A 14,062-nucleotide genomic window follows, 5' to 3' on the forward strand; every position below is an offset into this window, starting at 1 on the left:
CAGTAGCTGTGCCTCCAGCAGTTTGGGGTTTTCAGAAAGCATTCTAGGAAAAAGTGGATGTACTTTGTGTGTGTGTGGGTGGTAGGAATGTCTCATTCCTTAGAAGATGAGGACTTAAATTGGATCTCAAAGTTTTATAGCAGGTAACTATCATACATTGGCTGTTCATTAACTCAACCGTTTGTGGACTTCTACATCCACCACCAGTGCCAGTTCTTTTCCCTTTTTACCAGAGAATTAAGGGCTATGTTCCTGGGCAGTTGCATTTCTGGGTTTTGTTTGCTTTGTTTTTTCATTCTGGTAGACATTTTAAAACTTGGAGAAATAATTTTGTCTGAGATTTCTACTTACTGAGCTTATTTTATGTTCCAGTTGTATATTTTCCCCTTTCACAGTGTCTGTTATAGCAGTTTTGCAATGTGGATTCTGATGTTTTTGATCCCCAGGAAACCTAATTGTAAGTGTAGTTTTCCATTGGATCAATGGGGCCTAATCCAGCTGACTCCTGTGATCAGTCAGGGCCATCAGTGGGGATATGTTACTGGGGGTATAGAGAAAGAGCAGAGCAGCTATTTTGATGGCAATGGATATCTGGGTCCACTTTGGAATTATGGGTAATTGTGCTCCCAATGTGGCAGTGCAGGGTGTGTTAACAAAGCTGATTTTCCTCAGTCCTGTGCCTGAAACCACATTACCCAGAGTCAGACTGCCACAAGTGTGATAGCCAAATGCTGCTGGTGGTTTTTAAGTAAGTTATTGGTGCTGAGTGTTGGGTACAGGAAACTGAAGACTGCTTCTGAGAAGTGGGTGCTGCATTCTTGTCTGCTTGTTATAGCATGGCAAGGAAAGCTGCCTGTCTCATAAGCTTGTAGAGATTTTTCAGTCTGCAAGTAAATTGAGAATTATTCATTTAATGCTTAGTAACTTGTCTTTAAAATGCAGTTCACCTCCTGAGTGTGATCATGGCATTTGTAAGCTGAACACTTCAGAGGTTCAAGTGAAGTAGAATTTGAAAATTTGCTCCTTCTTGCTGCCAGGCTGTCATCCTGTGACATAGGTCAAGAGGTTTGTGTTCTTTTACAGACTCATCTTGACCCTGACCTTCTGTGTGTCCTTTGCATCTGTGCTGGAAGTTGATGCATTAACAGAATAGAGCTTCCTCTTGAGAAACAACTGCCTCCTCATGCTGCCAGCAGTGCAGTCAGCTATGTCAGTACAGCAGGTTGCCACATTGCCTCGGAGAAAGCTTCTCCCAGCAGATGGCACATGGAATTTCTTTAACAATACCAGCACCTAAAGGCAGTAACAAAAAATCTACATATATATATGTGTATGTGTGTGTGTTTATTAACACATTGCCCAGGCCAGCCCCACTGGTGTGAGCAATAAGAGATGCAAAGGAACATCCCTAACTTGTGAGCAAGCTGAGTGTATTCTCTAAGCTTTTTGAGCAAATATTCAGAGGGGATACTCATCAGATAATGGGTAAGATATGTAAGATGTTAATAATAATTAGAAGTAAAATAATTTCTGCCTCAAAGTTAAGTAAAAATACTTACAATAAATTAGGCAAGAAAGTTGATGGGGAGTTGGACAGAATATAGCATGAAAAAAGTTTACTGCTCTGTTCTTGTTCTATGGAATATCAGTAGCAGGTTTACATTGTAGGATGATCAGAAATTATCTGAAATTATCTGCTCTGTATTCCTCTCAAAGCAGAATCATATTCTTCTGAGAATCTTGCTAAGTGTTTGTTATCAAAGGCTCTCATCACAGAGATCCTGTAATCTGTTCTAGTGCTTCCTTGTCCTTTATGATACAAATAGCTGACTGCCATCTGAATGGCTCAACTGCCGCCTCTCTTACAATTTTGGACCATTAAATCTTTCTTACTGGAACAGACTGACAGACATAAGGGTTCTGGGCAGGGTAAGTGGAAATGAGGAGGCGTAGATGGCCTAGCCTCCAGTGGTGTGTGCAGGGACAGAAGGATCCTGCAACACCCTCTGCAAATTGATGGTGTTGCAGCACAAAAGAACAGCTCTGGCCTCTCAGAGCCTGCAGCGTTCCTGCCTTGCTTGTGTTCTCTCCATCTCGCCTGTCTGGTGGCCTTCAGCTGCTCTGCCACAACAGCTGCTCCAGGATACTCCCTGGAGCCTGCCATGGAGGTGTGTGAGGGTGGGCAGGGTCTGACAGCTCCCCTCTCTTGTGTGCATCCCTTATGAACCCCAGCTCTGAAAAGTCACCTGGACGGGGAGAGGGTGCCTGTGTGCTGCTCACAGCAGGAGAGAGGAACGGAGGTGTACATTTCTCTTATTGGCCTTCTGTAGCCAGGTCTTAGGTTTTGAAGAAAACCAAGGCTGTGAATGAGACATGAATTCTGTAAGATGGGAGTCCAGGTAGGGTTCAACATGCTTGCCATAGGTTCTGTTGTGGGTGAGGTACATAATAATATTTACTACTGGAGCTACAAGGGCAGCATTGTGCCTGCAAATACAACATTGCTGTAGCAGAACCAAGCAGCAACTGAGCAGAAGAGCTCGTTATGAGATTTGAGCTGCTTCAGACCGCTACTGTCCACAACAAAACCGAGTTTTGTCTAGGACAGGCTTAAATGCTAGTGAAGATGTGGGTTTTAAATTTGGAGTTTGACATAACACTAGGTTTAATTTGAATTTCTTATCAGAGTTAGAAGACCAAAATACTTTCTCAATTGCTGCCTTTGCTAAATTAAATATGTCCCAAGTAGCAATAAGGAAAGGACAGTGGGTCTTTGTGGAGCTGTAACAGTGCAGGCACGATTCCCAGCGCGGTTAGGGAAGAGGCTCCGCTGCGCTTCTCGCGGGTGCACGATGGATGGAGGAAACAGGCCCCGCTGCCCTTGCTGCGGTGGCTCCCGGAGCAGGGGGCGCGGGGCAGGCGGAGAGGAGGAGGCGGTCAGGCGGACAGGAGGAGGCGGACGGCCCTCGCCGAGGGTCACGGCCGCTCCGAGCCCCGCCACCCCGGACCCGTCGTCCCTGAGGGTCCGGCCGGCCCCGCCTCTCCCGGCGGGGGCGAGGCCCGGCTGCGCTCTCCCATTGGCCGCGGCGGGCGCGGGGCCGCGGACGGCGGCGCTGATTGGCTGCGCCGGCGGGGCGGGCGGGGCCGGGCGGTGGCGGGGCCGGCAGGACGCGGCCGGCCCAGCCCAGCGCAGCCCGGCGCGGCCGCCGCAGGACGCGCAGCACGCGCAGCCTGCACCTCCCGGTGAGCCCCCGAACGGCGCGGGGCCGCGGACGGGCTGCTGCCTTCGCCGCCCGTCGCTCCCGCCCGGCAGCGGGACTCCCCGCGTGGCCCCCGTCTCCATCCCCGCGGGCGGCGGTGCCCGCGTTGCCGGGGCAGCCGCGCGTCCCCGCCGCTCCTCGGTGCCCTTCCCCCGGGTCCCCTACCCTGCGGGGAGCGGGCCGCGACCGCGGGGCTTCCGCTGGCGGGCGGGCGTCGCGGGGGCCGGTGCCGTGCTGCCTCTCGGGGGCCCTGCCCTGCCACGCCGGACCCGAGCGTGGGGTGGAGCCCGGCGGGGCCCGGCGCCCTCCCCGTGGGCCCTGGGGACCGCGGAGCGCGGGAGGGTTCGTCGTTCCCCGCGCGTTCGGCCGCAGCGGGAGGCGCGTTTGGGATGCTCTGTGCCCCGGCAGCGGCACCCGCGGCGGGCGGGTGGACCCGGCCGGGGAAAGGGGGAAGGGGAAGCGAGGGCACCAAAGAAAGCAGCTGCGTACCGTGGGGACAACGGCACTGCCTTTCCGGGGAGGGCGCCCCTTTCTGAGGTGCTGCAGGCAGCTGAGTAATGGTGTTGGTGGAGGCCTGGTGCTGCACTTCAGCTGGGGTTCAGCTGGGCTTATCAGTTTCCCGTTTTCCAGCTGGTGCTGGTGATGCAGAACTCAAGCATGAGTTCTTAGCATGACTTCCCTTACGGCGCTTAATGTGGCGCGGGGCTCTTCAGCCAGAGCTTTGCCCCTGCCTGGCTTGGCTTTTGCCTCTGTGATTCTCCATCTCCGTTTATGAAATAAACAGAGAAGGAAATGATATACAAAGAAACTGAGCTACAGTGGGAGGTTTCCAAGTAATTTTGTAATCAGTAATGAATGTACAAATACTGGATTTTGCCCTGCAGTTCAAAGGCACAGTTGATGGATATGGGCTCTTAAAAGGGTCTTTGCTCTTATAGTTTGAAGCAAGGAATCTGGTAAAGGTTGAAAGCCAACTGATATAAAAGGAGGGTAATAGTAGGGTTACCTTCTGGATGCTCTGCAGTAAGCAAATTACCTATTGAATCCTGTTATAATCTGGTTATTGTGTTATAAATTGAATTAGTAATTTTGCAGTGCTTGTTGCACTGTTTTTTTGTTGCAATTGTCTTTTCTGTAGTGTCAGTATTGGGCAAATTCTGTCTGGGGGCAGTTTGTCTTCTCTGCCTGGAGTTACAAATGGAGACTTGGAGGTCAGTGATTCAAATGCAGGATCACAGCTCGCCACGAAGCACAGTGTATGCAAAGAAGGGTAATATCTGGGTTTTGTAGTGTTTCTCATCCGTAGTGTTTAAAGCACTCCTCAGACATCACTGGTCTGACAGTACAGATGGGAAGGCTGTTATTGTAAGTTACATGCCGGTAGCCTTGTGGACTGGGAATCAGTGTTCAGGTCTTCTGTGTCTGCAGTCTGTGTGTGTCTCCTGGACATCCCGAGTGCAGAGGACAGTGATTCAGAGATCTGCAGATAAATGGAGACCTGAGTCAGTACGTGTGTGCTGCTATTAGACAGGGTGACCTCTTGCAAATTACGTGTGGGAAAATGTGATAAAACTGTTTTTTTAGTCTTTCATTAGGCCTTTAGTCTTCTAAGGGATGACAGCCTCGGAGGCATACTGTACAGTGAGGTGTCTTGTGCATCCAAACACAAAGTAAAGTCAAATAAGTGGATAAAATTGGATATTTATGCCCAGAGGCAGTAAGCAAGCACAGCATGCAAATAAACACCAAGCAAATCAGTAGGTGTCCTGCTGGCAGCTGTGCTGTCATTGGGAAAGGAGAACATCCTGATCCGGATTTTTTCAGAAGCAGGGAGGAATTCAGATTCTTGCCTGCCATGTCTGTGTTCATGCAAACCAGCTCTTAGGGGGTCAAACCACCAGCTTGGGGGTCTCCAGGTGGTTCCCCCTTGCCCTGACTGTGTGGTGTGCTGCTGAACAGCCAAGTTAGAGAGCAATTTATCCAATGCCTTCCTTGCCCCCAGGCACGTTGGGCAGCAGCCCAGTTGTAGCTGCCTGTGTGGGCAGGTGCAGCTGCACTGGCACCACTCCTGCCCTGGGAGTGCAGAGTCTTCCTCTGGGTTTGTGTTCTGAGGGTTGGGCCTGAATTAAAACAGCTCAGGTGATGTCATGATGTACCTGTGCTGCTGCTTAGCCTCGTAATTTCAGGAGTTATTAGGGTTCACAGGACTGGAGTTCACAGCTGCTCTAAGGCCAGTTGGATCTGGTTCTTGGCTTACAGGCTTTGTTTCATGAATTCTAGGATTGAGAGTCCATTCCAGAAACACTGCTAAAAGTTTTTGTCTGTTTCAATTACAAATTAAATTCCCTTCCTTTCTTACCCAAATGAAAACAGCTTGTGGAAGTGTCTCAGGAAAGAAGGCTGTTGAGTGGCAGTATGTGTAGGTGCTGTATGATCAGCATGGCACTCACTGCTGTACCTCTGTTGTAAAGATACAACCCAGTTGTATATTTAAATCCTGCTGGATTGGCTGTATACCAGAAACTTGAAATCAAATGGGGACTCTGAACTTGGAAAAAATCTCCTTTGCTTTTGGCTTTGCTTTGTCAGAGGGAGCAGGAAGGAGAATAGATCTAGAATAGTTCTCAGATTTCAGGTAAGACCTTTCTCATCACTATTATTTTCAAATTCGTTTTTGTTCCTCCTTGTATGTTGCACCTTGGACCTTGATGGACCTTGTCCATCTATGTGCACCACTTTTGTTCAAGCAGGCTTTTCCAGTAGTGCCTGTTCTTCTTTTGCAGTTCTTTTTAAGCTCTTAAGAGTTTTTGAGGCATAGTGATAAGTCTGAATCAAATAGTGAGGTGTCTTATGTCAATTGAAAGAATAACTAACATGAAAGAGCTGGGTTCCATCAGAAGGAAAACAGCTGGTGCTGGTGTGTAGGGAGCTGTGAAGGTACAAGTAAGTAATGCAAAAATGACACATCAGGAGCAGTGAAGCTTAGAGACCAAGAATCCACCACACAGATAATTATCACTGTGGGCCCATTGCCTGTGGAAGGATGGATATGCTTTAAAAGTTATGTAAAAGATTTATCTTTCCAGAGGCTGAAAACACCCCATTCTTTTTACAGATGGATCTGCTTTCAAATGTCTCTTCTTTATGTATAGAAGAGGTTGCCTTAGGGGTCAGAGCTGCTACCAACTAAAAGTAGATAATTCCTCCAGCCACTGTTTTGTGGCTTGAAAACCACCTCTGTCCCCTCTTGGTTTTCTGAATGTTGTGATCTGTTTTATCAGATCATGGTCCTGTTGCCTGAAATGACAGCTATGGTCCAGGAAAACAGAGAAAGTGATATTTTCTTAGCCATATGGTGTTTGTGCAAAAATAACAGTATTCTGGGGGTTTTCCAAAGCAAGCAAAGTGTCTAAAACAGAGAATATTGTTGTAAACTATTTCTGTGGGCTTCTGATTTGTGGGAGTAAGGTTCTGTAGTGTATCCTTGTATTAGATTGTTTGTCTTTCCTTTCACAAATTATTTTACTTTTCATTTTCCACGTTTAGCCAGTACTAGAAATTCAGCAGAAGAATGAGGTAGGAACCTTGCTTATGTGTTGCAGCTCTTGGCTGTGTGGAAGAAGAAGCTTGTCTCTCTTGCTGCCCAGTAGAGGTGCATCTACTTGCAGCAGGGAGAATATTTTTGGAGGGTATGAAAGAAATCCTCCTTTTTCCAGCATGAAGTTTAGTTTCCTTTTCCTAGTTTGTGCATTTGGAGTATTTTGAATTTTGTGTGTGACAGCTTCTACAGCCATCAGTTCTGTTGTGGAAATGAGTGCATGTCCTAGCAAGGGCCGGACAGTCATGGAATGATTTTATGGCACCAGCAGTGTCCAGGACACAGGTCTGCCCTAGTGATGAACTCATGTTTTATAAAATGATAAAGCTGTGCTGTCCTGTTTGATGTGAGAAAGCACTGAAGTCACTCAGCTAAAAGTACTGCCTTTAGTAAGTGAATGCTGTCAGCTTGAAGAAATGTGAACTTAGTTTTTCACACTTTGTAATGTCTTCTGCCATTATTTCAGTGAACCTCTCCCAGTTTTTATGCAGGAGATAAGGTATTTGTGTAGTGAGTGCTTGTGTTGTATCAAACTCCTGCTTGGGGCTCTCCCTAAAAGGCAGTTTACTGTAGAATTTCTGTGGCAAGGTGCAAGGCACTTTGAAGGCAATAAAGCTTCAGACTTGGTGACTTTTCCATTTACATTTTGTAATTTTCCTGAAATGCAGCTTGGCATTGGCAGGGAGTGTTTATCTTCTTGTGACTCTTGGGAAACCTGGCAGTTTAAACACTAACATCTAGTTCTGCTGGTGTTCCTGGGGAATGATCTGCAGCTTGCTAAACAATTCATGTAAAAAGTCGGTATGTCTCAAATACACCCCAGGTGACAGGATAAAGTGCCAAACTTACTGGTTTAGCTGTGATTTTGAGAGTAGAAAAAACTTTTAAACCTATCTCCAGCTTTCCCTTATCTCAAACATTTAAAAATATACCTTATTCCAGCAGGAATTTCCCTTGCTGTCTCCAAACAAAGTTCAGCTTTAATTGTACAAATGAAAATACATTGCTTTGCAGCTGTTGTGCCTATATATAATTTTGTTTTGCTTAGGAATATTTTAGCAATGGCCTCAAAATGCCTGAAGTTTGAAACCTTTGGAGTTTGAGTACCTTGAAAATTGTCTGGATAACAGAGAAATTGGGCAATCCTGACCTGGCACCTGCTAGAATACACTAATCCAGTTTAACCCTGCCCTGCTTGGGTTGTGACTCTGTGCCTTTTCCGAGGTGTGGGCAGCTGGTGGAGCCCAGACTGTTCTGGGAATGCATCCCTGAGATGTCCTCCCTGGCAGAAAGCTGTTCCTTTGCCTCAGGAGGGGGCTGCTGGTGTGGGAGAAGCCTGTATATGCCTCCTTTGGCTTCTGGTGCATTTGCATTCTGTGCTGGCTCCCTGGGGGTGCCTTTGTGGGTCAGTGGAGAGCTTTGGGTTCAGGTTCCTGTGTCAGTCTGCTCTCTGTTCCCACAGACCGTGTCACTGTCCCAGCTGTATGGGCTGTGTTTGGGACCATGGGTGATCCTGGAATTGGGATCAGAGCTTCTCTCATGCATTTCCTTTCATCTCTTCTGCCATCTGCACGTCAGGAGCTCCACATTTCCTCTCCTGGAGCCTTCCAGCCTGCCCACAGTGTCAGGGTGATGTGCTCTCCATTTCCACTGCTCTTCCCACAATTTCCAGCCCTTGTGTTTATGGTGTCTCACATCTGTTTTAAGAGCTCTTAGTCCTACCTGTCAGCTCTAAAAACAGATGCTTCTGCCTGGAAGACCATTATAGCTCTGCAGGAGGCATGGCAGAACATCCACTGTCCTGCTGGGGGAAGGAGCTGCTCGTGTGGAGAGGGAAGCTGGCAGGGGATGGGGTGAACTGAGGGAAGCAGTGGGAGAGGTGTTGCCCTGCCTGTGGTGTCAATGGACAGCTCAGCCTGGACTACACAGCCTACCTGTGGGTGGAATGTTTACAGGAATCATGGAAAAATGTTACCCAAGAGTGTGGATTGCCAGCACAAGGTTTTCTTTCTAGTTGTTTGTTGGGGTATTGGGTTTTATTCAGGGCTTTTTTTTCCTCCTCCCCTTGTAACCTTGGTTTCATCACTGGTTTCTCACACAACAGAGCAGTGGGTGTTGGGAAGACACATAAATTAGTGATGATGTTTTTGTGATGTCCTATTTTTGATGTTTGGCTCAATTTTAAAGCATCCAGGTTCTATCAGTAAGCCTTGCACTGGGCAAAGCACAGGGCAGCAAGTTCCTCATAGAAATTTCTAACCCAGTGCTGGCTGATTTCATGGTGGCTTTGTTGCCTGTACTCTCAATATAAATCACCCCTTCTTCTTCCTCTTTCCTCCCAGCAAATGAACAACCCTACAGATTTTTTTTCACAAGAGATACCACCTCCTGCCCTTCCAGGCCTTTTCCTTTCTGAATGAGGTAGTGCAGGAATACAGGCTTCAGAAGCCACTGAGGAAAACAGGAAAAGAAAATTAGTTTGCAGGGAAAGGAAAGACTAATATCCCTCATTTGTATTTTTAACTCATCAAGCTCAATTTTGATTAAAGGCTCTGAACATCTCCACAGCGTGCCAATTTTGGCTTCCTCTTTTAGTGAAGGATGAAGTGTGGAGGTTCTTGGCAGCATCTCTTGACAACAAACACAACTGAAATCAACTCATATGTTTTAATTGGTCTGGCAGTACTACAGAAATGTGCATAAGTAACATAAATATAATGAAAATTAAGTATTATAAATAAACTTGGTGTAACCTAAGAGCAGTGATATTTTCTGTTTGTATTATGTTTCCTCTCAATTTGTCTGTCAGGTTCCTTCTCAAATAATGGGAACCAGCCATCTTGTTCTTCTCTGTTAAATCTCTTTCCACATCTGTCAGGAATTACACATTTTTTTGCAAGGTACTTGCTTCATATTGATGTTGTGATGTTCACAAAAAAATTAGGACACTGGGAGCAAGATGGAGGTAGTAAGTTTGTACCGAAGCATTATTAACAGCTCTCGCTGTATATATCTGATTATATAAATGATTGCCTCAGTGGGAATTAGAGAAATGACAGGTAAAAAAGCTGTTAGAAACCAAACCAAACTGCTCTGGAAAGATTTCAGGCATAAGATGCTTTATGGCAACAGGCCAGAGGGTAATCCTGCCACAGGGTGCTGTGGCCAGGCTAAAAGCCATGACTTCTGCATCCTTAACAGCTCCATCACTTCAGGCAAAGCTGAGCACTCTGCCACTGATGGGCTCCTGTGGCAGGTGTGAGGGATGGGATTTACCTGTATGGACTGAGCTGTGGGTGTGAGGAATGGGATTTACCTGTATGGACTGAGCTGTGGGTGTGAGGAATGGGATTTACCTGTATGGACTGAGCTGTGGGTGTGAGGGATGGGATTTACCTGTATGGACTGAGCTGTGGGTGTGAGGGATGGGATTTACCTGTATGGACTGAGCTGTGGGTGTGAGGAATGGGATTTACCTGTATGGACTGAGCTGTGGGTGTGAGGGATGGGATTTACCTGTATGGACTGAGCTGTGGGTGTGAGGGATGGGATTTACCTGTATGGACTGAGCTGCCATTCCCTATCATGTTCTCCCCTGTCAGCTCCAGTATAAAGCAAGCCCTGTTTTTTGCTCCACAGCTATTGCTGCAATGCAGCTTCCTGGAGAGAGAAACGGGATTACACAATCAGAGTGTGCTTGTGGAGGTAGGAAAGCAGAGGATGAGCTGGGCTCGGATAAACTCCACATTCCTTGTTTGCAGGGTGGTTTTACCAGGTAATGGATCTACAGGGGAGCAGATCTTTGTTCTGTGGTTTGGGCACTGGGTGTTGGAAGGGGCTGCTGGAATGAGATGCTTCTGCCTTGGCTGTTGTGAAAAGCAGCTGAAGCAAAGCATAGAGAGAGCTGGGTTGTGTTACACAGGGAGGGAGTAGAGGCAAGTGGAGACAATGACAAGCAGTGCAAGGGGCTGGATTCATGTTATAGGGCCTTTGACTGGGATGGACTTTACTGATTGCAGCAACCATCTGTGCACTGCAGTGACTATCACTGATAAATTGTGCTTTTCTTCTTAAAATAATGAAATTCAAATGCCATTTCCTTTTAGCATTAACAGGAGACTGCTTGCCTAATTTCTCATCAGTAATTTTTTTTTCCCTTGGCCAAGAAGGTGGTTGGAAAACACCTCTTGTTTCTGATACAGGCTGTAGGATTCCTGCTGTTCATTTATCCATAAAAATTGGACTATTACCTGATTGTGTATCAGTTTAGAGTTTGTTGTTTTGCTTCTCTGTAGATTTTGGTGTAGTAGGATTCGGTTTAATCAAAATGAATTTTAGGACAGACTATGGCCATGGGTTCCATGGATAGGTGATGTTTCAACAGGGAGTCAGCTGTGGTGGCTCCTCAGGGTGGACTCCTTGTTCCTCACACTGCTTGGTTGTTTCCTTTAGCTGGCTTGCTCTGAGCTGAACTTGTGACTCCACTGGACACCAGAAGGGTTTGGTGATTTTTCTTCCTCTAACTAGGAATCTCCCTGGTGTGGATGGGAGACTGAGTGATGGGAGCAGGAAAGCTAGCTCAGAGTAGGGCTCTTCAGAAAAGAAGCTCTGAAGATGCTACTACCCTGCAAACCCAAGGCTGGTTGCATTATTTTGGGATGCAACACTTGCATAAAGTATTTTTTTTTTTCCCCCTGAAAATATGTAGAGAAAATGAGTTTCCAGAGTGATCTGATAAATGTTAGAAAATGGCTCGCAGCTTCTCTTTTGTTGTTCCAAATGAGAAAGAGAAGAGAAAGGAACTGTTTGTTATATCTGGTCAAAATCCACATGCAGCCTTGCATAGCTAATCCTCTGCTCTGGCTGGTGGAGCAAGATTAGCAGGCTTGCAGCCACATTCCTCTCATCTCTTGTGAAACTGCAGCCTCTGAATATTGTTGATTATTGTCAAGGGAAAAGGGGCAGCTTATGATACTGACACTAACAAAGAATGTGATGTATCTTCTGTGAAGAATTACCTGAATTATTGATAAATCCTGCAGCTGCATCCATTTGGTGAAACCCTGATTTTATGAAGAAGGGAATTTTAAAATTTGCTGCTGTTCTTTTCCTGAGCTTCTGTGACAGTGCCCTCTTGAGAAAGGCTAAGGACCAGTGAGGGCAGCACTCTGAAGGGAACCTCCCTGTCCCATTGTGCTAATGATGCCTGTATTTTTTAAGCTACCCTTAGGAAAATAAACATCTCCCACAAAAAGTTTTTGTTAAATAAATAAACAAGCTGTTCAACCTAACTACTATCTTGTTATTCCATACTGATTGCACTCATCCTGGATTTGTTATCCTGGATTTTCCCACTCTTTATGACTGTTCAGGCAGCCTCTCTTAACATCACAATAATACAAGGCATCCTTCATCAGTTTCTTGATTCTGGGTCCCTCTTCTCTCACCCCAGCAAGTAAACTGGACTTGCTTAACTTGTATTAGAACTCCTAATAAGATTTGTCCATATCTTTATGGAAGCTTTCCCAAAACTGCTCAACACTTTTTAACTACCTGAATGTGGTGCATAAAATGTCCACTTGGATGTGCCAGGCTGAAGAGCAGAGCCCAGTTTCTTGTGGGTGTCAGTGTTGCCATGAGAGTTGAGGGTGCAGTAGAGATACACCTTGATGAGCCTTCACCAGTGAGTTTAGCCATTAGCACACTCAGTAAGCTCCAATTTATCTCCTCAAATTCCTATCCAGTTATTTAGTATCTGTGTGATAATGCAACAGATTCATTAGTTTGGTTAAACAGGCAATATATAAGGAGTAAATAAGCACAGTTTGTGCAGCAGCCTTGTGGATTTTCCCCTAGTGGGTAACTTTCAGGTTTTGATCACCAGAGTCTTCCAGTTTTGATACCTTACCTTTAATTCAGCAGAGTTCTTTGGCTTGTTCCCAACTCTAGTTTTGTGAATGGGCCCAGAGAGGTAAAAGGGACCACTTGAGAAACATGTATCTTGCTGAATCAGATTGGCACTAGTTTCTTTCTCCATCTGGAGCCCAAAAATCATGTTCTAAACATACTAGGAATTTAGTAACAGAGTCTTTTTAACACTGTGTACATATCTATGTTTCCTGAACTGTTTTGAAAACTCCCCAACTGCTGTTCCTTTTTACCTATTGCCTGAATAAACAGGAAATAACAGGACTGCTAAATAGTAGAATTTCATAGTAATTGTGCTTAATTCCTACATCCCTTTCCTTCTGAAAGTGAAGTTCTCAGTTTTAATGGGAATTAAAGCAATTGACAGCTGAAGAACAGAGGGGGTGATCCCCCTGTGCCTGAGTCAGTGGGAGTTACAGCAGTTACTGATTAGTGCAGGGGCAGTTCAGGTGTGCCCTGCGCACATGCAACCTCTGACTTTTTCAAGCTCAACATCTGCCCACCAAATTAAATCCGTGCAGTTTTGGTTGTGCTGAATTCCACTCTGTTCATGAGCCTTTTAACTTCTTTCACAAAAGAAAAGCTGCCTCTGTGCACGGAGTGTAAAGTTACTGGATGTGCTAGGGTAGGAAGCAGCCTTCTGGCCAGCCACAGGCTGGAAAGCTGCAGTGTGCTGGCTTTCCTACAAAGCTAAGCAATCCCAGTTGTCCTTTTTGTTTTGATTTGCCCTTCATGGTAATCCTCTTTGGCCAAATAAGATCCTCATCCTACTGTCTGCAAATCGTTTGCTCAGATTTTTGTAATTAACTTGGGGCCACCATTTATATAGTCTTACTTTGTTTCCTTCCAACTGTACTGAAATACTTTTGAATATATTTTAAGGTGAACCTACTGATTACTGCTCACAGTACCTAAAAGTTGATCTGACACTCCAGCTTATGCTATATTCCTTCTCCAAATACCACAAGCCCTTAAGAGAGGCATTGCTTTCCCTCTTCATGCAGGTTTGGGGTCCTTAGACCCTGCTGTTGAGTCTTGTGGCACCTCTGTTTTTTGAAGGAGGACTAAGACTTGGTGCTGAGTATCCTGCATGCTTTGCTCTCTGCATTGTGATACTGATGTGTTCTGTTCCCATTTCTTGCAGATGTGTATGACATTTAGGATTTTGACATCTTGTCTCTACCCGGAGCTGCTATTTCTGGATGCTGAATTTTCCTCAAGTACTGTAGCTGCATTGTTTGAAATGCTTTGTTTTTCTTTACAAAGTGTAGCAGAT

General features: G+C 45.9%; 1 protein-coding gene across 2 annotated transcripts in view; it reads left to right on the top strand.

Moving 5' to 3' along the window:
• Positions 1-3,154: 3,154 nt before the first annotated feature.
• ABAT (4-aminobutyrate aminotransferase) overlaps positions 3,155-14,062 on the top strand; it is a 48,738-nt gene continuing 37,830 nt past the window's right edge. The window contains exon 1 of one of the 2 annotated variants that reach the window (XM_059861531.1): positions 3,155-3,243. The gene's annotated coding sequence lies outside the window, so the exon portion shown is untranslated. Of the gene's footprint in view, positions 3,244-10,516; positions 10,634-14,062 lie in introns of those variants that run through there. The other variant, XM_059861530.1, reaches the window with a different exon arrangement.

Source organism: Haemorhous mexicanus, chromosome 17, assembly GCF_027477595.1.
Source record: "Haemorhous mexicanus isolate bHaeMex1 chromosome 17, bHaeMex1.pri, whole genome shotgun sequence".
In the NCBI taxonomy this organism is placed as follows: Eukaryota; Metazoa; Chordata; class Aves; order Passeriformes; family Fringillidae; genus Haemorhous; species Haemorhous mexicanus.